Source organism: Alligator sinensis, unplaced genomic scaffold, assembly GCF_000455745.1.
Source record: "Alligator sinensis unplaced genomic scaffold, ASM45574v1 scaffold173_1, whole genome shotgun sequence".
NCBI classification, from domain to species: Eukaryota; Metazoa; Chordata; order Crocodylia; family Alligatoridae; genus Alligator; species Alligator sinensis.
In genome coordinates, this window is record NW_005842207.1 from 17,770 (window position 1) to 42,744 (window position 24,975).

The following is a 24,975-nucleotide window of genomic DNA, read 5'->3' on the forward strand; positions in this document are numbered from 1 at the left end:
CCTCCCCCTCCCGCCCGCGCGCTGGTTGCAGCGCGCAAGGGGTTAACCGCGGCCCGGGGGCTGGCCCTGCGGGGGCCCGCGCAGGGCGGAGAGACACCTGCACCCCGGGCCGGGGCGCCGCGCATGAGTCGGGCTGGAGTGGGCGGGCCGCCGGGGGGCATCGGGGCATCCTCCCCCTCGCCCGGTGCAGGACGGGCCCTAGCCAAGCTGGCCCCATACACATCATAGGAAATGCGGGTTGGAAGGGATCTCAGGGGGGCATCTGATCCACCCCCCTGCTCAAAGCAGGACCAGCCCAACTAGAGCATCCTGGCTTTGTCTAGCCTGGTCTTAAACACCTCCTAAGGATGGAGAGTGGGTAACCTGCTCCAGTGCTTTACCACCCTCCGCTTGAAAGTTTATTTTTTCCCCCTAATAATGTATCTAAACTTCCCTTGCTGCAACTTGAGACCATTGCCCCTTGTTCTGTCACCTGCCACCAGTGAGACGTCTAGCTCCAGTCCTTTGTCTAACCCCAGGGTGTCACACGCACGGCCCGCAGGCCAAAAGACCAGCCTCCAGCCTTGCTAGGGGCATCGTCCCACCACCTTAGCCAAGCACCCTCATGAGAGATACGGCACTGGAGTCCCCACAGACATACGGGGAGATAGCCAGGGCACAGACTTTCATAGATTTTGTAGACATTAGGGCTGGAAGGGACTTCATAAGATCAAATGTTTCTTGAAGGTGTCCAGAGTAGGTGTCCAGAGTAGGTGCTTGCACCACTTCTGTAAGGAGTCTATTCCAGACCTTGGAGGCTCAGACAGTAAAGAAGTTTTTCCTTATGCACAGCCCAAAATAGTCTTGCAGGAGTTTGTGACCACTGAACCTTGTCGTGCCTTGGGGTGTTCTGGTGAACAGACATTCCCCCAAATCCTGATGCATACCCCTTATATACTTATAGGCTGTCACCAAGTCACCCCTGAGCCTGTGCTTCTAGGTCCGCAGCTTGTTCTTGTCATAGCAGCTAAATGCCTGGGGTGCCAGGCCTCTTCCCGCTGGACTGGAAACAGAGTCTGTGGGCCCAGTCAAGCCCACTGGGCCATCCCCACACCAGTCATCCAGCCCACAGACTAATCCTGTAGCACTTCTCTGGCCTGCAAGTCCAGACAAGTTTGACACCCCTGGTCTAACCTGTTAGCAAACACCTGCATGTGATTGACTACACCAGGGGTGGGCAAAAGGCGGTCCACCACGACATTCTATCTGGCCTGCGGGGCTCCTAAAAAATTTAGAAAATGAATATTGATCTGCCCTGGGCTCCCTGTCATGCAGCCCTTGATTGCTTGCCAAAACTCAGTAAGAGGCCCTCCGCCCAAAATAATTGCCCACCCCACAACCACAAGGCGCAGCACCCTCATCTGCCACAAGTACAGCAGGGGGACCACAGCAGCCCATGTCCTGCTACTATAAGTATTATTAAACACACCTGAGAGATCCAAGGAAAAGGGCCAGGCCCCCTGCTACAGAGGAAGGCAAAAACTTCCACAGTCTGTACCAATTTCTGATATACCATGGGGTAAAATTCCTTCTTGACTCTAACTACAGCATTTGGTCTAACCCTGAGCAGAGGGGCAAGACCTTTCAGCCAGAACCCTCCAGGAGTCTTGGCACACCCCACTCACAGGATCAACCCAGAGATTACAGATAGGAATCCACAGTGTAAAAACCAATCTGACCTGTTGCAGTCCTTCAGAGTTCTTTACAACAGAAGAATGCCTCTAGTATTTTCCCAACATTGAAAAATGAGTGGAAGCTAAGAGCTGACATTTTTCAAAGGGTGCCCTGAGTCTAAAAAGGTTGAGAACCAGTGGTCTGTTGTATGTCCATGGAAGGAGAAATGTTAAGAGCTGTGTATCTAAACGAGTGGCTTTTCACTTTTCTAGATTCAAAGCACCCCTCAGTAAATGCCAGCTCTTAGCTTTCACTCATTTTTAACTACAGGAAAAAAGAGCAATTCTGGTGTAAAGGGCTCAGAAAATTGATTATAGGACAGAGTGTTTTCCTGTTTGATTGGATTCCTATTTGAAGTCTCCGGGTTTACCTTGTGAGTCAGTTATAGGTGTTTGCTCACTTAGCAGTACTAAGACTGCATAAAATTTCAATATTGGTGAGTGGATCTTGTGGCACCCTGCTTAAGAATCACTGATCTAAACATAGGTTTGTTATAAAGCACAAATAAATGAATGGGTGCCTATAATGAAAGTATGGAACATAATCACAGTTGTGTCTTTGGGCAGTGAAGTATGCACCCATACATAAAGGTACTTTAGAGAAGAAGCATGAGAAGTTGTTACATACAAATGCAGGCTTATTATGGAAGAGGGGTGCATGCAGGTGCCTGTGTACTCTTATGCATGTCCACAGATTGATATTAGAGTTTGTGTACTTGTGTTTACTGATAGGGTATGTGAAATACATATTTGGACTATTTAAATAACTGAAATTCCTATGAGCAGGTCCTCATTCTACTTTTTAACTGTCCCTCATTATAGATACATGATGTAATATTACTCCATGAAAAAAGACTCTCTCATTTTTGTAAGATATATTCTTTGAAATGTTCAGTCACAAAATGGATCTAATTAACCATGCCATTTATCTTACAGCAATTATAGTATTTCACACCTTTTAACAATTTCAGACCACTTAACAGACAGCATAAAAACCTTTCTTGTAGCAGAAGGCTACAATCACGTGCCTATAATGACTATACCTTTTTACATTTAGAAGAAGATAGTTTGAACAATTTGTTCAAATTTCCACAGTACTAGTAGAGGCAGGACTTAATTGTGGCTTCCTGGTCTGGTCCTTTGTTCCACTGGATCACAGTTTGTCATAAAAGCAATGAATCCCACCCTGTGCTGTTTTTAACTTGTGACCCTCTTGGTTTTTAATTCCATGTTGTATTTTACATTCAGCATCCAGAGGTTTGACTGGCATAATCACTGCTGTACTCAAATATTAATATTCTCAACAGACAGCTGTATATTCTCATCCAAAGGGAGTTGCTTACACATTTATTCAGTGGCATTGTTGGTTTTTCATTTGTTTTACCATGATGATGTACCTTTTTTCATTTGAGCAGTAACGCACAATTCATCCGAGCATAAACCTTCAGTTAAAGTGATGATCTCCTTGAATACATTTGACAGTAGTAATCAAGGCTTGTTGGATGGTGACACATGAAAATTCTTATATTGTTTTCAAAAACCCTGTCTGAGAGTGAAAAATGTCCAATAGAAAAAGTTTACCATATATCCTGGAAAAATTACTAGATGAAACAAAGATAAATCTTGTAGCTGGTCTCAGAATCAATAAATGTTTTAAAAGAGTTGTTTACAAATAAAACTGATTCAGAAATGCTCTCAAGGCACCAATAACAAAATTATAAGTGATTTTCCTTGTTTATTTTAAATTCATCACATGAAAAACATATATTATTAAAGAGCTAGATTATGATTTGGACTCTTTCCTTGGAAAACAAAAAGGTTCTACTAATTTCTTGCGTAACAATGATGATGTGTCATTTGTCTCACATCCAGGATTGCTGTCTGTGTATCCTGTTATAAAGATGGCAGAAAGCAAGACCTTAGAGACAAACTCATTCAGAAAGGCTTAAACTTTCACAGGCAACAGCTTACTTCATCAGATGCTATGGATGATATAAAGATGGCATCTCACATCATTCCTGAGTTAAAAGGAAATATACTGTAGAATTCAATAAGTTAGTAAACATAATCATTAACCACACATATGAGAAGAGACCTACTGAATTTGAGGCAGTATCTGCTGATTTTGCAGGCAGAATATGGGGCCTGGCAATCATTTTCGGGGGCAGAATGCAGGGTCCAGCAGCTGTTTTGAGGGCAGAATGCAATGGTCTCGTCCCATACTCCTCTGATTGGCTGAGGGGGGGCAGTGACCCTGCCCCTCACCATTGATTGGCTGCAAAGGCCCTGCCCCTCACCATGGATTGATGGAGAGAGGTAGGGCCACATGACAGGCAGCCAACATGACAGACAATCAATCAACGGCAAGGGGCAGGGGCATCAGCTATGTTGCCTGCAGCCCTTCAAGTGGGCAGCTCTTCCCCTTCTGCTTCCCCCCTGTGGCAGGCTGCAGCACCTCAAAAATTGCTGGCTTCCTCTGGGGAGCCAGGATTTTATTTTGAGTGAGTTTTCTTTTTTTTTTCTCTCTCTCTCTCTCTCTCTCTCCCTGTCTTCTTTCTGCAGATTTCACTAGCATTGCCTACTTTCTTAGCCAATGCCAGATTTCACAAAATCTATAAAACTGCGATTTCATTAGGTCCCTACATATGAGTTGCCCTTCTTGGCAGTACATATTCCAGTCAATCACATGCTCATATCCCTTCTAAAAAAAAGTCTGTGACCATTAATATAACATTTCTCATACATTATCGAACAGTCCATTTTTCATTTCCTGAATTTAGTAGTTCTAGTGGAAAACAAGAGCAATTTAGCTGCTGTTAATTATGCAGCAACACAGACCTCATACAAATATTCAGTTTCTGTCAGGAGAGTCAATGCTGGCCCAGGAAAAACTACAAGTGTACAGAAGTTGAGGCTTTTTTTCCCCCAGAGTAAAAATGGCCACTCTAGGAGAAAAATAACCTGGGAGCAACCAGAGTTAAATCACCCTGGGAGAGTTTCTTCTGGAAGAACAAATGTCTGTACATCCTGTGCCGGGTAAGTTTTCTACTAGGAGAACAAACCTGGGAGAATTATCCCAGATTATTTGAATGTATGTACATAGCCACATAGAGTCCCTCAAAGGGTTTGATCACTACAATAACATCTTGCCTGGAATATTAAAAAAAATCAACAGTTTAACCTTGTTTTTTAAAGAAATAATTAATTAAAACATTTAAATAACATGAAAAGTTCAAGACAATTTTGAAGCAAGAAAAACAATTCAAAGAGTTGATCAGTTTTATTTCACTCATGATCAATAAAGAAAGAAGTTTTAAATGTCTCAACATTGAGCCTCAGAATCTGACAGCACATGCCTTCTCACACAGCATTGTCACTCATGCAAAATGGGTTTTAAACACTGCCATTCTGATTGCATAGCATAGATTTTCAGGGGTCTACATAATGAAAGCTAATTTCAGAGCAGCAGTCAAGGTGACCATTAGTGCTTTAAGGGGCTCATTGATAAGCTGATGCATACCGAAGGCAACAACAAATTCCATTTGATGCTGAATGTATGTGTGCACACATATGCATATGTGTGTGCCTACATGCATGTGGGTTATGGGGCAAGAATGCCATATCCAGTTGAACTGTATGATGTGAGCGCAAATGCATAGGCACTATTCAATTTTTCCAAAAGCACAGATCAGTGGATAGCAGAAATTAAGACATGTGAATTCTCATATTTCTGAATTAAAATAAAAATATAGTAATAGAGCATTTGTATTGCTGTTTATTTTCCTCTCACTTCTACCATCTTTAATTAATTAAACTCATTCTGTATTGTAACTTTGTATGGTCTACTTTTAGTCAATTCTATAAAACAAAATTATCTAAAAAGACCAGGCTGGTAAAATACCAACTATCTATCCTCCCTCTCTTCCTCCTTCTCCCCCTCCTCCCAAAATCAAGAATTAAAAAAAAAAAATCTGCCCACTGATTGAGTTTTATAATCACATACAAATACTTTAAAGACATGGTGAAAAGCAGGTTAGACCAGTTGCAGTAATTAAAACAAAAAAGAACAAGGAGTAATTTATCACTATAGAAATGAAAAGGGAGGGTAGAAGATGTACGAGGCACTGAAAAAACACAGGGCACTGCCCATCTAACCTAGTTTTTGTTAAAATGATCTTAACACAGCAAAAAACACCCTTTATGCCACATTTTTAATTTAATGAGAGCTATATATATTATTGATAGTACAAGGCACTTTCAATCTATTGTTGAACTATGGTGAGGAAATTAGGGCATTTCTGCCAGAAGAGCAGATTCACTGAGCATTTGTTGACTCATTTAGACCTCACCCTATTGCCTTTCTCATTTTAAATACCCTCCAACACCACTGTACTCCATTGCATAAAAACAATAAGCATCTGTTAAGCCTGTCACATAGTGCTTTGTCATTCATTTTAAAACAATGCAGTAAATGAAATGTAGATTACTAATAGTCAATGGGTTACTAAGAAAAGACTCATTTTTTATTTTCTTCAACAGAAAGTTTTCAAAATCTCCTGTTCACATGGTTGGATCATGGCAATATGGATGTGCCATCAGTCCACTTCTGCCTTAAATTCAACCCAGAGCAACAGTGATCAAAAGCTATTCCCAATCTGGCCTATATAACAGGATGTTTGGTGATCTCAGATGGATTCCCCAAGACACATAACACAATTGTAATGTAAACCCTCTTTTGCCATCAAGGTCTCAAAAGATTTGAGTAATCTTTTCACCTCTAAAATTACCTCAGAGGCTAGGTGTACAGCAAGGAAACTGTCACTGAAGCTGTCATCCTGCCCCATTCTCTTGCTTTATAGAGAGCGTCAGCCCCCAAGGATTTCAGTCCAAAAGCTCCCATCAACAATAAGGGCCAGATCCCACAAATCTTTGCTTATGCAAGTTGCCCATACTTCAGGATTGTCCAAAATAAAGCCCATTGGCTGGATCTAGCCTGCAAAGCTTCTAGAGGTGACAAGAATTCAGTGGCAGGGCCCACTGCTGAAACCCAGGGGATGGAGCCCCACTCGGGGCTTGCGTCAGTGGCAGAGGAGCAAGAGATAGTTGCATTACTCCACACAGGTTCCTGCTGCCACTCATCCTGCTGCCTCTGGATCCCGATCTAGCCTGGGAGATGCCCCATGGTCCAGATCAAGCCATAGGGGCCACACAATTTTACACCCCTGCCATACATAATGTGAATAATCCCAATAATTTACAGACTCACCTCAGGCTCAATTTCAGTATTGACAGCCTTAAAAATATGTTATCCGTATGTTCAATCATGGTTAACTTTGGCATATCTGATATAGTTTGGGACAGTTTTTATACTTAAAAATCTGGATGAATTCAAGGCCCTGCAATTGCTATTCCCAGGGAATTCCCATTGAAATCAAAAAGCTCAACTGATTTAAAGTTAACTTAGCAAGGCTTTTGATACAGTCTCCCACAACATCCTCACAAGCAAGCTAAGGAACTACAGGTTGGTGAACGGACTGTAACATGGATAGAAAACTGGCTGGATCATTGGGCTCAAAGGGTTGTAATCATTGGTTTGATGTCTAGTTGGCAGTCAGTATCAAGTGGAGTGCCTCAGGGGTCGGCACTGGGACTGATTTTATTCAGTATCTTCATCAGTGACCTGGAAGATGGGATGGAGTGCACCCTCAGAAAGACTGCGGATAACATCAAGCTGGGGGGGGAAGTAGTAGATATGCTGAAAGGTAGGGCTGGGATTCAGAGACACCTCAACAAATTGGACAATTGGACCAAAAGAAATCTTACGAGGTTCAACAAGGACAAGTGCAATGCCCTGCACTTAGGACGGAGCAATCCCATGCACTAGTACAGACTGGGGACTGACTGGCTAAGCAGCAGCTCTGCAGAAAAGGACCTGGGGGTTACAGTGATCAATAAACTGAATATGAGCCAACAGCATGCCCTTGTTGTGAAGAAAGCTAATGGTATACTGTGATGCCTTTATAGGAGTGATCAAGGGCAGTGATTCTTCCCCTCCATTCAGCACTGGTGAGGCCACATCTGGAGTGCTGTGTTCAGTTTTGGGCCCCCCACTACAGAAAGGATGTGGACAAGTTGGAGAAAGTCCAGCAGAGGACAAAAAAAAAAATGGTTAGGGGGCTGGGGCACATGACTTCTGAGGAGAGGCTGAGGGAACTGGCCTTATTTAGTCTGGAGAAGAGAAAATTGAGAGGGGATTTAATAGCAGCCTTCAATTACCTGAAGTCGGTTCCAAAGGGGATGGAGCTAAACTGTTCTCAGTGGTGGCAGATGACAGAACAAGGGACAATGGTCTCAAGTTGCAGCAAGGGAAGTTAGGTTAGATATTAGGAAAGACTTTCTCACTACAAGGGTAGTAAAGCACTGGAACAGGTTATCCAAAGAGGCTTTGGACTCTCCATCCTTGGAGATTTTTAAGACTCAGCTAGACAAAGCTTTGGTTGGGATAATCTAGTTGGGGCTGGTCCTGCTTTGAGCAGGAGGTTGCACTAGATGATCTCAGGTCTCTTCCATCCATAATTTTCTATGATTCTATGAAGTATCATGGGCACTCAACCCTACAAGATGCTTGCTTTACCCTTAAAAATGTTAGTACCTTCAATCAAACATACTGCAGGAAACAATAAGTTTTTTTAAAGTTAATAATTTAAGAGTAAAGCATTTTTCAGGATGTACTCATACATATGGAGGGCAAGACCCTGCTGTGGACAACTCATTCTGCATTGACTCAGTGACAGAGGATAGTCAGTTTGGACTTCTCCCTCTTCTGGAGCTGTTGGAGCACTTAAAACCTTATTCCTGAATAAGGAGGATCAGGCTCTGTGGACCTTGTATGACTGAGCAATACAATGGGAATCACCTTACCTCTCAGCATCAGTTCCTATATACAGTAATTAATTTATAGACAATTTTATAGGCAAAGCAGGTGAAATTCACCCAATGTACTATTTTTGAGCAGCTAAGCGAGGATTTTCAGCAAGGGGTGAAAATCCCCACTTAATTGCTCAAACATAGCACGCTGGGTGAATTTCACCTGCTTTGCCAATAAAATTGTCTATAAATGAATGAATGTATTTAAATTTGCATTCATTTTAATTTCTCAGACAAAAATCACAAAGTAGTTTGCAAACACCTATTAGATATTTAGCAGTACAGAATAATTCTGATTGTGGTTCTGAATTTCTTGGTCTAGGATATCAATATCTGATTTTATTTTTGTGAATAGCTTACCCAGATCTCCTGTTCTAAATAGAAACATAAATAGCATAAACATTGCTCATTTTATTTAATTGGCAAGAACAACATTGTAAAAATAATAGAACATTTCTATTTTAATTGCATCCATTGAAACATTAGTTAGGTGTAATGTGTGCTTTTGATAATTAGAGAGTGCATATAGCCTTCCCTTTCCAAAAGGGATTTCTTGCCTTGGTAGGAGCTGTGTAATGTCAGTTATAATGATACCAATACATGGATACCAAAAGGAGATTTACTGAATTACCAGAAGGTCCATAATGTTCTAGCATATAGCCAAGGTAGAACTTGCTGTATCAGCCAGAAAAGACTTGAAGAAGGGATGTTGTCTAAAGATGTTCCCATGGTTCCCTGCTCCATCACACAATTGTGCTGCAAGTGCAAGAGAATTGATGTCACAGTCGTTCCAGCAGGCACACTGGCAACAACAACAGGAAGATGTCAGAGGGTGCTTCTACACATTCATTCATGTGCCATAATTATGACGCATTAAGTTTAGTTATTACAGGTACTAACTTAATGTGCCGTAATAAGCACTACTGCGCAGTAGCACCGGCAAACACTTTTTTAGTGATGCTAATGCACAGTAGACTAATTCTACTGCGTATTAGTATGGTTTTTGCCTGTCGCACTAATGTGCAGTAGAATTAGTCTACTGAGCATTTAGCGTCTTATTTAGAGTTACCATACTCTGGACATGTCCTCTTTTTGAGCCCTCTGATCTCCATCCGGGCGGGTTTTTTAAATCTGACCAAATGTCCAGGATTTTGCTTTGCTCCACTGGTGGGAGCAGGGAGAGGGTGATCAGAGGCAGCAGGGAGCACACATGTACCTGCCTGCAGCTGTGAAAGTGCGCACAGACACATGTGGTGCTCCCTGCTGCCTCCAATTGCCTTTCCCTGCTCCCACCCCTGGAGCAAAGCAAAATCCCAGAGGGCAGTGGCTGGGGCTGCAACTGGGCGGGGGGTGGAGGGGAGAGGAGGAGGGAGGTTTGCCTGCCCCTCCAGCAGGAGAAAGGGGCGGGTGGCGGGGCAGCGGGGAAATCTATGGCCAGCTGGGCAACACGGGCCGGTTCCTGTGCTTGCAGGGACTGAGCGGCCAGGAGCTGCTGCCTGGGGGGTGAAGGGGAAGGGCGGGAAGGGGAGCCCTGGCCAGGTTGCCTCACAGGGTCACGCCGGGGACAGCTGGGGCCCCTCTGGCAGGGCTGGGAAGGGCAGGGGGCTGCAGGTCAGGAGTGAGAGGCACCAGCAGGGCTGAAGGCGCTGTGGCTTGGGAGTGAGGGTCACCAGGAGGAGGGGCGTGGGATTGTGGGTTGGGAGTGCAGGGCACTGGCAGTGCCAGGGGGCTGTGGGTCAGGAGTGAGGGGTACCAGCACGGATGGGGGGGCTACAGGTTGGGAGTGAGGGGCACCATTGTGGCCCAGGGGGAAGGGTGGGGCAGGGCACCTGCATGTCATTGCCTCCCCATCATATTCCCACACCCCATGTGACAAGTGTCCTCTTTTTTGGACCTGGAAATATGGTAGCGCTAGCTCTCATGTAGATACACCCAGAGAGAAAGAAGTGGCAAGAGGAGCATCAGAAAGAAGAGATCACTTAAATATTGACTTAGTTACTTCTTAAGAGACTGTAAAGAGAAAAAGGATGAACAATTTTCCTTTCCTGGGAGGGCTTCCTTGCCCTAGAAAAGGAAGGTAGGTTCAAATGTGATCTTGATGTGTGGTAAAACAATATGATAAACCTGACCTCACAATCCTCGTAGACAAGAACTTTTGTTTCCCTGCCCTGCCTTTCCGGTTTTACTTATGACCAACATACAAGGTTGAATAAAAACCCACAAAAATTGGATATGACAGATTTGCTTCCAAACATGCCTGATTTTGATATTTTAATACTAGCTCCATAGTTAGCGAGAAAATATTTTTCCACAAATATTTTAAGAGAAGTTGCTCTCTTTTAATTTTTTTCAGTCAGTCAACATGAGTCCTTAAAAATCTAACACCTCCTAATTTTCTAATGAAGACCAATCTGAAGAGAATAGGTTTGAGTACAGAGTTAAAATTAATTTAAACTGTAGTAAAGCAGAATTTCCTCCTCCCCTCTGCCCCCACCCTAGATATATCTATTGAGGAACAATTAGTTTTACAGGTTGAGTTTACCGGCACAGAAGCAAAAAATTGTCCACCAGCAAGAGCTGAAAGGCATAAAACAATAAAGTGACTTTTTTCTGTTCTAGAACAAAGGGCATGAGTCTTAAATTTAGGCTGTCATAAATAAATCAGTTGAGAAAGTTTGGCAGAGAATTACCTGACTTTTACATTATTTCACTGCACAGATATAAAAAAGGAATGTCATGTACTCTGGCTCTTCATTAGCTTCAAGATATCATGATGTTTTAGACATTGAAATTTAGAGTAGGTGGAATTCTAGCTAAAAGGTTGTTTTCCAGCTGATGTCAGGGAACGAGAGGTAAGTGAATGTTGACAGAAGAAATTGCTTAGTTGAAAATGTCACAGAGGAGTAGGATGAAGCCAATGAGGGTGCGTCTACACAAGATGATAAATGCGCAGTAAACTAATTCTATTGCGCATTAGTGCGTAATGGCAAAAGCCATACTATTGCATCAATGTGCAGTAGAATTAGTCTACTATGCATTAGTATCATTAAAAAGGTGTGTGCCAGCATTACTGCACAGTAGCAATGGTTAGTGCGCATTGGTTAGTACCTGTTATTACCAGTACTAAACGTAATGTGTAGTAACTACAGGGCATTAATGCACATGTAGATGTGCCCATGGAGTCTGGTTCCCACATGCATCTAGCCTTATCCAGCTCTTTTGGTAGAACAGATCCCAACCCTTACAGAGCATGAAGGTGGGAGGGAAAATGGCATGGAAAAAGCACTCCCACTTTTTGTATCATTGATTTAGGATAGGATATTTCCTTTTATCCTCAGCATATAAAAGTATAGGGGTCATGTTGCTCATACCGAACCTTTCCATGACAGTACTGAGGGTTTCAAATGGCCCCACGTTTGAAATTTTGCCATGGTACTTCTATAAAAAGAAACATTTAAATAAGATAGAACGTAAGCCAGTACAACCCACAGACAAAAAATAGTCCTGAACATACGAGTTCTATAATCTATCAATTTTTGGCCATTTATTTTTGTGATTCGGAATTATTATAAGTAAAGGAAAACAAAACAAAACAAAACAGCTGACCCTCTTTAGAAATCAGCATAGAGGCTCCCATAGTATCAAAAGAGATGCAGAAAAGTGGATGCTGTTACATTTCATGATTCCTTTGACCAGAGGCCAAATGTAACGAGATTAATCATAAAGGCACTTCCATTGACAAAGGTGAGAATATCTGTGTAAACCAATCAGGATTTGGAGCCATACATTAGTGGCAAATAACATTCACAAATACACACACGCTGTGTTGCACTGACATTTTTAAAGAAAACTATTCTAAGGAAAAGCCATTTACCTAGTAGAAATGACTAGGAAAAATAAAAAAGATTATTAATCTACTTCCATATATCAATGGACAGGAAAAAGTCTTTATCAGCCTAACAGGAATAATTTTTACTCAAATAATCTCAGTGTAAAAAAAATTGTGCTGTTTTAAGGATTACAATAATAATTTTATTAGCCTGGTCCTCTGAACGTACATGCGAAGAGATTTTCAGTCCCCATCCCATTAGAGTTTTAGTCTAGAAGGGAAACAATTTAAGATTTCAGGAACTTAAGATTTCTTCCATCCCATTTCATTTGCTGGTGGAGAGAAAACTTGAGGAACAGATATTACTTCTACTGAAATCAACAGAAGTTTTGCCACTGACTTCAGTGAAAACAGAATTATGCTTTTATACTCTCTTGTTCTCTCTGTTGTAAGTGAGGCTGAAAATCAGGAAGTCATAATTGTGCTATAGAGATATACACACCTGCACACTCCTAAATTAGACCATTTTTGCTTAAATATAATTATACTATGTAGGGATCAAACACCACATTGGTTTTAGTTTTATCTTGGTTCTCCTCAATGGATCTATTTTTTTCTGCTAAACATCTGCTAAAAAGCTGTCAAAGGTGCTTAATGACACATATTTAAGTACAGTACAGTACATTCATCTGAGCAGAAGTAATTTAACTCAAGGACGCAGCATCTGTTCTGTTCAATTTTTCCATGGATTGAATGATTACAGGAAGGGAACACTAAAGTATAATATGTTAATCAAATGTAAATCTAGTACACCAGTGCCCTATCATATACCTAAATGTGAGCGTACAATTCTTCACCTGTTTTCTGTTTCCACTAAAGATACACAAGTTTCTCCTAAAAACACTGAAGTCCTTAATCCATCTTTTAGAGATTAAAATAGTAATTAGTTAATTTTATTATATAATTAGCTGTTTTCTTGCTCAACCTTTCAGCCTGCAGGTTGGATGAGTGTCATAGGACTGGTCTGTGGGATGGATCCTGTATGGGGCTGGTATGGGTGTCTGGATGCTGCTTCATGATACCCAGATTGAGTCCTGTGTGCCTAAATTCCACCTCACCCTGGCCAGATTGGGTCCCACATGCCCAGATTACACCTCATACTGACAGGATTGGGCACCATATGCCTGGATCCAACCTCACAAAATTGGGCTTCACATGCCTGGATTTTGCTTTGTGCCCCACCGGATACTGCCTCACACTGCCTGCACCACCCAGAACCTACCTCATGCCACCCTGATGTGCCTGGATCTTGCCTTGCACCATCCAAATCTCACTTCACACCACAGTTTAGGACCGGTGCTGCCCTGCATATGTGCTGTAGCGTGCAGGACCAGCCTATCTGCTTGCAGGCCTCCCCAGAAGTCTGGAAATTTGGCAGCAAGGGAGTGGCAATTAACACCGCTACCAAGCCCTCCTGCCAAATTTCTGGACCCCTGGAGAATGCTGTGGGCCAGATGATACAGCTCCATGGACAGGATCTGGCTGGTGGGTTGGGGAATATAAATCAAAGGGCAGATGTGATGATTGCATATTATTATGTTACTATAAGGGACTTTAATTCTGACATGATTTGTTGAATTATAAGCCCACAACCACCATTGGCATAGGCAGATACAATTCTATCTAAATCAGTGGAATTGTGCCTGTTTGTAAACAGTGAGTTTGGCTCTGCATTCTAATGCTCTTTATCACTGAAAATTGGAAGTTTCACAAAGGAAGTCAGTTTATTTGCCTCAGACTTTCTCTCTTGATGACTAGCTGCAAAAGTGAGTATGCATAGGAATGGGGACTGTAAACTAAGAGAAAACACCAACTATACTGCTGTGTTGGAAAGTGTTAATGGTTGCCAGGAAATGGTCATTGATCTATAGACAATTACAGACCATATTAATGTCAATGGGTATACTAAGTACCATTCTTTCAGGCTAAATAGAAAGGGCAGTTAAGCCTCTTTATGTAGTGAGATAGCTAGAAAAACAGAAGGCAGAACCCAAAACAATTCAAAAGCCTAGTCAAAAGTTAAATCACCGGTTGCAAACACAAAAGCTAGGAGATTGCTTTGTAAACCTTATGTATACACTAGAAGAAAAAAGAAAAGATGGGAGAGTGGAAAGAAACAGTCAGTGATAAATTTAGTTTTCTGGGGCAGCATGTGGCACAAAATCAACTACAGAGGCTCGGAAGTTGTAAGCAAGGAAATTGCCCACTGTTTATTTCTATTGTGTTCATGGAAACAGAACTTTGCCTATATTCTGTAAGCAAGATTGCACTAAAGAATATAATTAATTCATTAACGTCAATTTCTCCTCCTAATTGAACTACATGTACAAGGCCCTATATATTAGTTACCTGCTTCTTCAGAAGGGCTCAGTAACCCAAAAGAGCAAGGAAGTGAAATTAGGAGAGCAACTATTGTATTTCAAACAGTTGAACCTTAGTTATAAGAAATATTATCAAGGAGCTTGGAAGAATGTTTTCTAGCCTTATGTGGTATAGGAGTGGCTCTCATAATTATATAGTATAATCCGAACACTAAACTAAGGCCAGTGACCCAATGCGCTAGGCACTGTACAAACATAGTAAATGACGTCCTGCGCCTGATATAATTAAATGAAGCATGTTACTAAGGCCACATGCAGTATGGAAAGTGAGTAGACTTTATGCAAGAAGCAATGAATTCTTGGGGTGATATTGTTTATTGGACCAACTGTATAGTTGGGATAAAGTTAGACAAGCTTTTGAATGCAAGACATTTTCAATAAAAAGGTTGTCTAACTTTATCCCAGCTACATAGCTGGTACAATAAAAGATACCTCCTTATGAAATCCATGCCTCTCACATCATTTCTAGACCATCATGGCTACAACATTCCTCATATGCTATCAGTACACTGTATGTAATTTAGATTAGCAGATGTGCTTGTACCAAAACCAGAAAAAGTGACTCCTGCCTGCTCCCAAGATATCAAGCTATCTACCCCAAAGTACACCAGCTTGTACATAAAAAAACCCAAAACTAATGCCAGTGGTTGCTGTTAACGATTCTGAACAAAGAGCTGTCTGTTATAGCATTATCTTTGAGGTCAGGTGAAATTCTCGGTCAATGAATCTGCAGTGCATCACTTAGAAGAGGGATGGCCAACCTGCGACAGGAGTGCCACAAGCCGCTGCTGCCAGGAAAGATGTGTTTGGATCACAGCAGCAGCCAGAAGTCAGTTCTTCCACTTCGCTCTGGACCCCTGGTGGTGTCCCTGCATTGTTTGCAAAGGCAGCACAGCAGCAGATAGGACAGAAGCACCCCACACACACACACACACACACGTACAACACCCAACTCCCTCCCTGCAGCCCCTCCCCCCACAAAAAAACCCCAAAACCAAAACCCCACAGGAGCCCAGAAGAACTGACTTTATCATAGTGTAATGAGATGGCTATTCTTGTGTGTGCTCTTGCCCTCTACTGGATGGAATCAGAAGTGCTCAGCCAAGTGCCATAGAGAATTTATACTGCGAACCATTAATAGAATTTTTTCTTTAAAATCAAATAGTTGTTGTCTGGGCATTTGAAGCAAAAGTATGTCAGTACTATCTTGGTTTTTGCTGTATATATTAAGATACACCACACTCTGCTAACAACTATGAGTCACAGGTCATCACTCATTTTTATAGTACTTTTCCTCTTCTGTTTTTTCCAAACATGTCACTTTGACTCAAAATGTTGAAGTGAAAATAAATGAAATTTTTAGCGATTTCTATTTCCAACTCTAAAATAGACATTGTATTATTGGAGAACTTGTTTATGACTCTAAAGACTGGAGGAAACAATTGCTACTGTATTAGTTTTCAACAAGTTCCTATTTGTGAAAGTACTGCATGGTTCAATCAGTACTGGTGGGAAACAGCTCATCCTTGTATATTGCCAATTAGGAAGGCATCTACATGCCAATCAAAATTATTTCAACAGCAAAAGTGACAGAAGTAAAACTACATTTCATGTTCTTTATAAAATGGAACATAAAATCCAATATTGTTTGCACTATAGCCCTTTGTTTTGAATGGGAAAGCAAATGATACTGTTTTATAGATTCCAGTGCTTCAATCATTTTGTTCAAGGCTTCAGGGCACAGAGGACCTGTCATGTCATTCATAATTCTAAATTTTTCCTCCATTTTTCCATTAGCAGCCTCTGGTCCAGAGGTCTGCACCATGGCAGAAAGAGCTGATGGTAGGCTAAAATTTATCCTATGTGGCTTGAAGAAATCAAGAGCAATTTTGTTTTTTGAAACAAGTTTTGTCTAGTTGCACAAGTATGAAAAAGGACTGTGTTTTTCTTGTCTACATTATCTCAAAACAGTTTACTATCCTCAAACGAAAATTTGCCAAGCAATTTGTCTATGTAAAATTAGTCCATTATTCAAAATAGATGCATCTTAAAGTAGCAGACCTAAACAGCTATACTTTCTGTAATTAAATGTGATCATTTTCAATATATTATCTGCAAGCTAAAAATATTTGGGTACTCTAGGCATTGACCTGCTAGACAGACTGTAATAGTTAACAGCTATTTGTGAAAAAGTATTATAAAGCTACCTATGAACATTTGAAAATACTAGGCTAGACTCCATTCTGTTATATGGATGGAAATCCAGAATAATGAGATTGGCTCAACTTGCACTGGTGTAAGTGAGAAACAGAATTTGGCTAAATAACTATATAATTCATTACATCCTTACAGGTACAGCTTCAAGACAGGTAGACTGAAGACCTGCCATAAGGGGCAGCCTACCTCAGAGAGGCAAAAAGCAACAGCCAGAATTTAACAGAACACTGGAAGCATGGAAAGCGTTACACCCTATTATGGGGAGTTGCATGCTCCTCCCTGCAAAGCTGCTCAGCTCCTCTGCTAGTGAGGACTGGAGGCCCAGCTCACCACATTCCTCTCCCCATCAGCTTTTGAGGACTGCACACCTAGAAGTGCCATGTACAATTCTTTTTCCCTAAACTACTGGGGACTTGACTCCAGATGTAAAGGATAAAATCCTATATGCACAGGCAATTTGATTATAGATTTGGCAATATTTGCTCATTTGTGCCAATGAATGTGCCAATACAAGCCACTGAAACACGGGACTTGAAGACACAGGAAGAAATAGAGACAGGTTCGGCTGGTATTCTATAGGAACACTGAGAACGTAGAGACACCAGCAAATCCTGATCCTAGCACATCTGTAGCACAGATCCTGGCTACACCATTAAACCATATTCTCACCCTCCCTGTACCCCCAGGACAGCCCTACTCAACTACCTAACTTCATTGGCTGCTGAAGGACAGAGTCCATGATTTGGCATTTACAAGGTGTCTCAGAATGACGCTGTAGAGATAATGAGCTTCCACAATGTTTCCCTGACTCAACAAGTATTTGAGGGAAACAGATTCACCTCCTGCAAGTCTGCTGTACAAGTGTTTAGAGTGCAAACCACTCTCCAAGCTGCCAAACTACTAGATGTTACCCATAAGGTCTGAGGAACCCATCACCATCAAGAACATAATAATCCCTTCCGCCCAACAAGATTGTTATAGCAACCTTGTTGTGGTCACTGGGCCAGATTTGCTTTGGATTATGTAGGCAAAAGCTTGCCTAAGTGTAGGCCCACACATGGGCAACTGGTGCCACCTTAGTCAGGGGGGCATGTGCCCCCCCCCACCCACCAGTGACCTGTCAGCTGCCGGGGGGGTCCCCCTGAGGCCGATTGCACTGGCTGGGAAGTGGCTGTGGCACTCCCTGAAGTGGCTGCGGCGCCTCCACTCCCCAGCCGGCACTCAGGTGTGGGGAGCGCAGCCTGTCAGGAGGTGCACATGCACCCCCTACATGTTGCCACTGGGCCCACACCCCCAAGGCAGAAAGTATGCCAGGTAGGGTGGCTATGGTAGTACAAAATGGTCACAACCAACCTTGTGCTGAGATACAGGGGCAGGAGGAGGCCTAGTGTATCCAAAGAGGAAGAAGTATACTGGCTGGGAGGAGATGAAGCCAAGATGCTTAGAATCAGTGCATTAAATTGGAAGCACACTACAGCACAGCTCTTTCAGCCTAGCAGCTTTGCCAAAGCTCTTCCACTACTGTAAATGCTCCTTTAGTGCTTGGATTCTCATTGGTGCAGAGAAGGCAAAACTGCAAATCCTTGGCCTGGACCAAATTAACTGACTTACTTCGCATGTAGGCCACCTGCATAAAGATGTAGAAACTATGGATTAGAAGCAGTGCTTCCATGCATACAAGAGATTTATTCTGAACAAACTTATTCTAGTATATACAAAGTAAGACAGTTAGTGTAAGAGTGACATTGTAGCTGTGATAGTCCAGAAATTATGCGAGAGGCAAGAATTTCTTAGGGTGATATCTTTTATTGAACCACATATGGAAATCTATCCCAACTACATAGTTGGTCCAATGAAAAAAATATCACCCTAAGAAATCCTTGCCTCTCACAAAAAAGAGGTCACATCAGACGGTTTGAGATATGAAACATAAATCCAAGGCAAATTTATTGTAAAAGTAACATCGACACATACTTGCTTTACAACACAAGAATATTTTACTTAAAAAGGCCTATAGCAGCAGAAGCACCCAAGTCATCAATCCCAAGAATTGTGTAATTAACAAATTCAAAACACTATTTATTAAAAATGGTTAATCTCAAGCTGAGTGCTACAATAGATGTGTTTTCATTAATCCTTTCTTTAAATTAGTGCTGGTTTTTTTTCTTCTCCTGCAGGGCTATTGTAGCAAACATCTGATAAGAATAGAACATTGGTTTCTTTCTTCACAACTTTCAATCCCCCCTGACATCAAACTATAATGTTACTAAATTAGGTAAAGGAGCTCCTATATAGTACAGGAACTTCTATATTAATAGAGATTTGACCAATGTCCTAAATTCTAGTCTTTTAGCTTATATATTTGCTATCACTCTAGTTCTGTGATTCTTCAGAGTTATGAGAGATCCTTTTAAGGGTGCAATGGGTGATGAAAAATATTAGTGTTGTTAGGTATCCAAATGCCAACACAGTTCACAAGATAAACTCAGAGATTTCACACGGGGTCAAAAACACTCTGACCTGTTGTTGTCTTCTTGAGTTCTTTGCAAAATAAAAATTAGCCTATTACATTTCTGTTGTCAAAAAATTAGAAAAGCTAAGAGCCAGCATTTTCTGAGGAATGGTTTGGGTCTAAAAGGGCTAAAAATCACTGTTCTGGTTATTAGAGCCAGATATCATCCCCATCCTAAATGAGGATCCACTTCTTTCTGCGTATTTGGTATTCCAAGCTCTCATTGTAATGATATTAAACATATGAATAGGGTAAAATTTTTCAGTATAGCCTTGGGCAAGCCACATCATATACAAAAACTTATATAATTAATTATTACAAAATAATTTGGATGATGCAGAGATACCATTTCCAGCATGGTTTATCACATGATGCTAACCTGAAAACTAAAGTTCATGATCAACACATCACTCTTAAATTATTGCAATAAAATTATAATTTTAGTAGAAATCCAATCAGAGCACTTACCCTGCAATCCATATCACCTCCTCCTACTTCCCAAGTCCCCAAGATTCATATTCTTCCTAAAAACACAGTAAGGTTGAGTGTTCCCAACATAAACAAACAAAACTCGCAGCCTACAACACATTGGAAGTATGGGGACAAAATAAAAAGTGGATTGACACATGCAAGGGGTTATTTACAGACTAATTTTATTTGTTAAAATCTATTTAAATTTAAACAGAAACTTCTGTGGAATTCCAGTTTGCTGGAACCTATGACCCTGGTGTAACATTTCAGGATAGTACAGCTACAGTTCCAGTGGCTTTTTTGCACCTTGCATTTAATGCTTGCTTGGATAAAGTGGGTAGACAACAGTGGGATAATTTCTACCCAATCAGAGAAGGCGGCAGACCACTGTCCTTCACTGAACAATATACCTTCTAGTTTACTTTCTTTCTGGATCTATATAGCCTTCACTTTTGGCTGCCCAATGAGCCAGCTTCAAGAGAAGGGCTTGAGGACACTCTAGACAACATTTAGCCTGGAGGTTAGATTACTTTACTAGGAAGTAAAAGATGTGGGTTCATATGCCCCTGTGGGAGGGGGGCATATGAACCCAAATGAACCAGATTCTCCCACTCCTGGATCAGGTGTCTTAATCACTAAGGGTGCCTGTACACATGTGGGACGCCTGCTCCAACGCATTCTAATTAGGACACGTTGTAGCCGACTCGATTCATCTAGTCTGCTGCAGCATTCTAATTGGCACATTCCAGCAACCTCGGCTCACTGTCATGTGTATTCAGCATTTCTGCATTTCAAAATGGCAGCAGGGGCACTTTAACTAAAGCTTGGTTAGTGAGCTTTAGTTGAAGCACCCCCACTGCCATTTTGAAGTGCAGGGCACTGAATATACCAGACACTGTGGGTGTTTCAATTACAGCAGGTCCCAGGAGCTGCTCTAATTTAAACATGTGCATATGTGTTCCAAAGGTATTAGGCTAAAGAGGTGAGTGAGAGGGTTTTCTTCCTTCTCTAGTATCAAATGGTTGCTGGTCATGATTTTTCTCTGATAGGCTCCTCGGTGGCGTAGGACCACCTGGGGAACCAATGCTCAGAAAATGAGTGCAGGCCAAGCATGGTTATACAAGTGGAAACAGAATATAAACTCTGCATAAGAGCCCAAAATTATACTTACACAGCTATGTAGGCATGCAAAGGTGAAATAAGATTATCCTGGAATACCCTTATGCCTAGAATTTAGGCTCCTGTTTCTAGGAGTGGAATTCACAGACTTGAGCTAGACACCTCAGTTTTTGTACATCCCAAATAAGATTTTGCATTAAATAACCAGTGAATAAGATGCATAAGAAATCTCAAGGGCAGGGACAGAATCCTTGGACTCCCTCCCATAAGCATCCATATAGCTATCGAACATGCACAGTAGGTTGCATGCTGGCCCTGCAGAAATGAAGCTCCTTACATGTGTACCTTGGCCAGCACAAGTCCTGACATTGTAGCTGAGCAAAACCCTGATCATTAGAAAGCTCTAAATGCCAGAGAAGGATGGCCCCCCATGTTTTATCTGAGTGGCCTAGTAGCTAGGGCACCCACTTAGGAAAAAGGAGATAAGGATAAATATATTAAAGACTGTGCAAAAGCAATCCGGGCTCATGGTAGAGATGATATCTTTTATTAGACCAACAAGATTTTTGCAAAAAAAGAAATTCTTTAATTGCAAGCTTTCAGGCACAAACACCCTTCCGCAGGCATCAGAGAAAAGACTGTAAAAGTTCTCCTGGGTAGAAATGAAAGTTCATATTTTATAGGATTTCACAGAGGAGTCAATAGATGGAAAACTCCTCTGGGCAAGCAGTTCTTAGCTGGTAAGGAGTCTCTCAGCTCTTTTGTGAGGCTCTCTGTTATGATGCAAATTACCTTAAACAAAGGCAGGAGTAGTGTCTGAGGTTTCAGGTGGTCACAGCTGCTTCCGGCTTGGGAAATTATTAAGATTTCATTTAAAAAATGAAAGACTGTGCAGCAGTCAGCTACTGGGAGGGCGGGGGGAGGGGGAGGAGGAGGAGAAGAGGGGGAAAAGGTAAGTGCCCAAGCTAATGTGCACAGTGCTATATTTCGCCTCTCTACAAACAACATGGGTACACTAAGGGGAATTAAGATAAGAGTTTTGTGAGCTGAAAGAGATACCCTACATCCCTGATCAAATAGATTCCATCAGAGAAAAAAAACCCAGACAGACTGGTCAGGACTTGAAAGAGAACAGGGTTAAGAGATCTTGGGGGTGTTGAAAGAATTCTGGCTGGAAGAAAATATTACTAATCTGGAGGCTGGGAAATATATATTACTGGGGCTACTGTAAATGTATGTTGCAGTTCAGCCCAGACTAGGCATCCATGAGGAATGAGGTATTAGAAGTTTAGGTTAAGATCTTCCCCCTCCCATTTAAATTTATGCTGCCATTTGATCTAATTGTTCTGCAGTTTCATCCATTAGAACAGGCACTTGTTAAAGAGAAACTAATAAGATTCCTACCTATTCTTAATCTGCAAATATTTCTGCCTCCTGTGAAAGAAACCAGATTTGAAACAATTGAACTAGCAGAAAATGTTAAACAAAAGGACAAAGAAAATTGTGGATATATTTTAGTGAATTAAAGAGGTGAACAGTGGCAAAAAAATTAGGGTGCTAAAGGATAACACAATCCTACTCAGTTCTGTTGAGGTCTGCCCAACAGTAGATATTACTGCCCATGAGCATTTTAAATACAAACAACTTCCCTCCCTCCCCCCACTAAAAGCACATATCCACTGCTCTCAATATCCATGGGGGTAGGGGAGGGAGGGCAGAAATTGTGCTATTTATCTGATAGCATTAATCTTCAGTTAACTAAGTAAGGTGAGCTCAAGGCCTAGGATCAATTAGGGGAAGAAGCTTTACTACCAAAGGCAAGATATTTTTCACTAACAACAAAAACCTTTTAGAAAACAGACTTTCTATGCTATTTCTGTGTATGCTGCTTTCCATTAGAATAAGTGAAATGGGGTATTAGTTAAAATGCAGACACCCCTGAGCTGGAATAAGAGTCTTGAAAAAAGGTTGAGCTTTTCTACAATACGTATAATTTTTTCCTATAAAATAAACTTCGAGTTGTTTGATGATGTCACCAATTCACACAGAGCAAGGACACAACATATGGCACATGTGGATCACATGAGTTTGAAATGAATCATCTACCTCATTCTGACTGATGCAATTGAGAGACATAGCTATTAACTGTCCAGACAAGTTAACATTAACAAATCATTACTGCAATTTATAGCCAGGTCAATACAAACTGCCATCACTCCATGGGACTTCCTTGTCTGCTCCTCAGTCACCATTTTTACAATGGGCCAAGGAAACATGAAATTCTGGTGCCCCGTCTGCTGTCTACATACTGGCTGCAATCAATTCTAGCCCGATGACAAAGTTGTTGGCAAAATCACATTGTTCTCAACTGTCTAATTCCACAGTTTATTATGGCTGGCAACAATGGAAATTAGATGAGCTTAAATTGCTTTTTTGGGGTTATTAGCATTTTTCTCTCTACACATAGTAGCAGACAAGGTAGCATCTGTAGTAGCAATTCTGGCAATCCATTTTTGCAATTGACTTAAGAATTCTGAACAGTACAAGCTGGAAGTTTCACCACCAGTATTTCTGAGAAGACTAGGTGACAGAGAAAGATGTATAATTTTATCCAACTGTGTGATGCCCTAGAATTGAAATGTTAGGATTTGCTGCGGTCCCAGTTAGAGGGTGAAGTACTTTTTGCAGGACTGATCAGTCTCCCAAAGTAGCATTATAATCCCTATTTCTAAGGCATGAAGACTCATATACGCTTCACAGAATTATAGGATGAAAAACAATGAATGGGCTGCAGCTCTCTGGAAGTGGGACTTTTCAGGAAATCTTGCCTAAAAAAAAATGTTAAAACAGGTTGATTTGTGCAGTTAGAGATTCCTTAAGTGAGGGGTGTCAAAGTCACCCTATGCCCTAGGCTGGATTTGGACTGCAGTGATCCTTATGGGCTGGACCCAGCCCGGGTCAGGGACAGATCTGACAGAGCAAGCATGTGGCCTGCCTAGGAACATGGCCACCAAGGCATGACAGCCAGAAATTCTGTGTCAGGCTACACACCCCCTAGCCATGTCCCCCATTTCTTTAGCCTGCTGGTAGCCTGGCATGCCAAATGGAGCTGCTCTGTGGGCAGAGGTAGATCCAGGATTTGCAAAGGTGGGTGCAGTATTGCAGGGATGGGCTGCAGAGTCAGCTACAGGATTTGGCAGAAAGGGGTGCAATTGTAGGTGTGGCTGCACGCCCTGCTCCCAGCCTTCTCCCTCAATCTCATCTGGGCAGGCAAGCCATCAGCTGCTCCTGCAGCCCCATCTAAGTCCCAAGGAAGGTAACATTGCTCCCTTCCCCTCAATGCTCAGAAGCATGTCCCCTCTCCTTTCCTTCCTTCCCTCTCAGTCCCTTCCCCTCCCATGCCCCAGTCTGTCCTCTGCCACTGCCAGGTGCTGTCCTGGGAGGGAGATGAGCTCCTGCCCCCTTCAGCTGGGCTGGGTGGGGGCTGCACTTGCCAGGGTCTGTGGCAGCAGTGACAGTGGACAAAGGCCACATTCCCCCTCCCTGCACCTGATCTTGAGTAGGCAGGGAACACCCGGGGGAGAGGACAGGGAGGAGGAATGCACCTGCTGACTCCCACTCTTGTCATAACCCTAGGTTGAGCACAGCACCCATGCAGCCCAGCTGTAGCAGGCAAAAGCTTCACTATCTTCCACCTCCAACCCAGAGGCATGCAAGGGAGAGGAGAGAGGAGAGGGGATGGGCCTT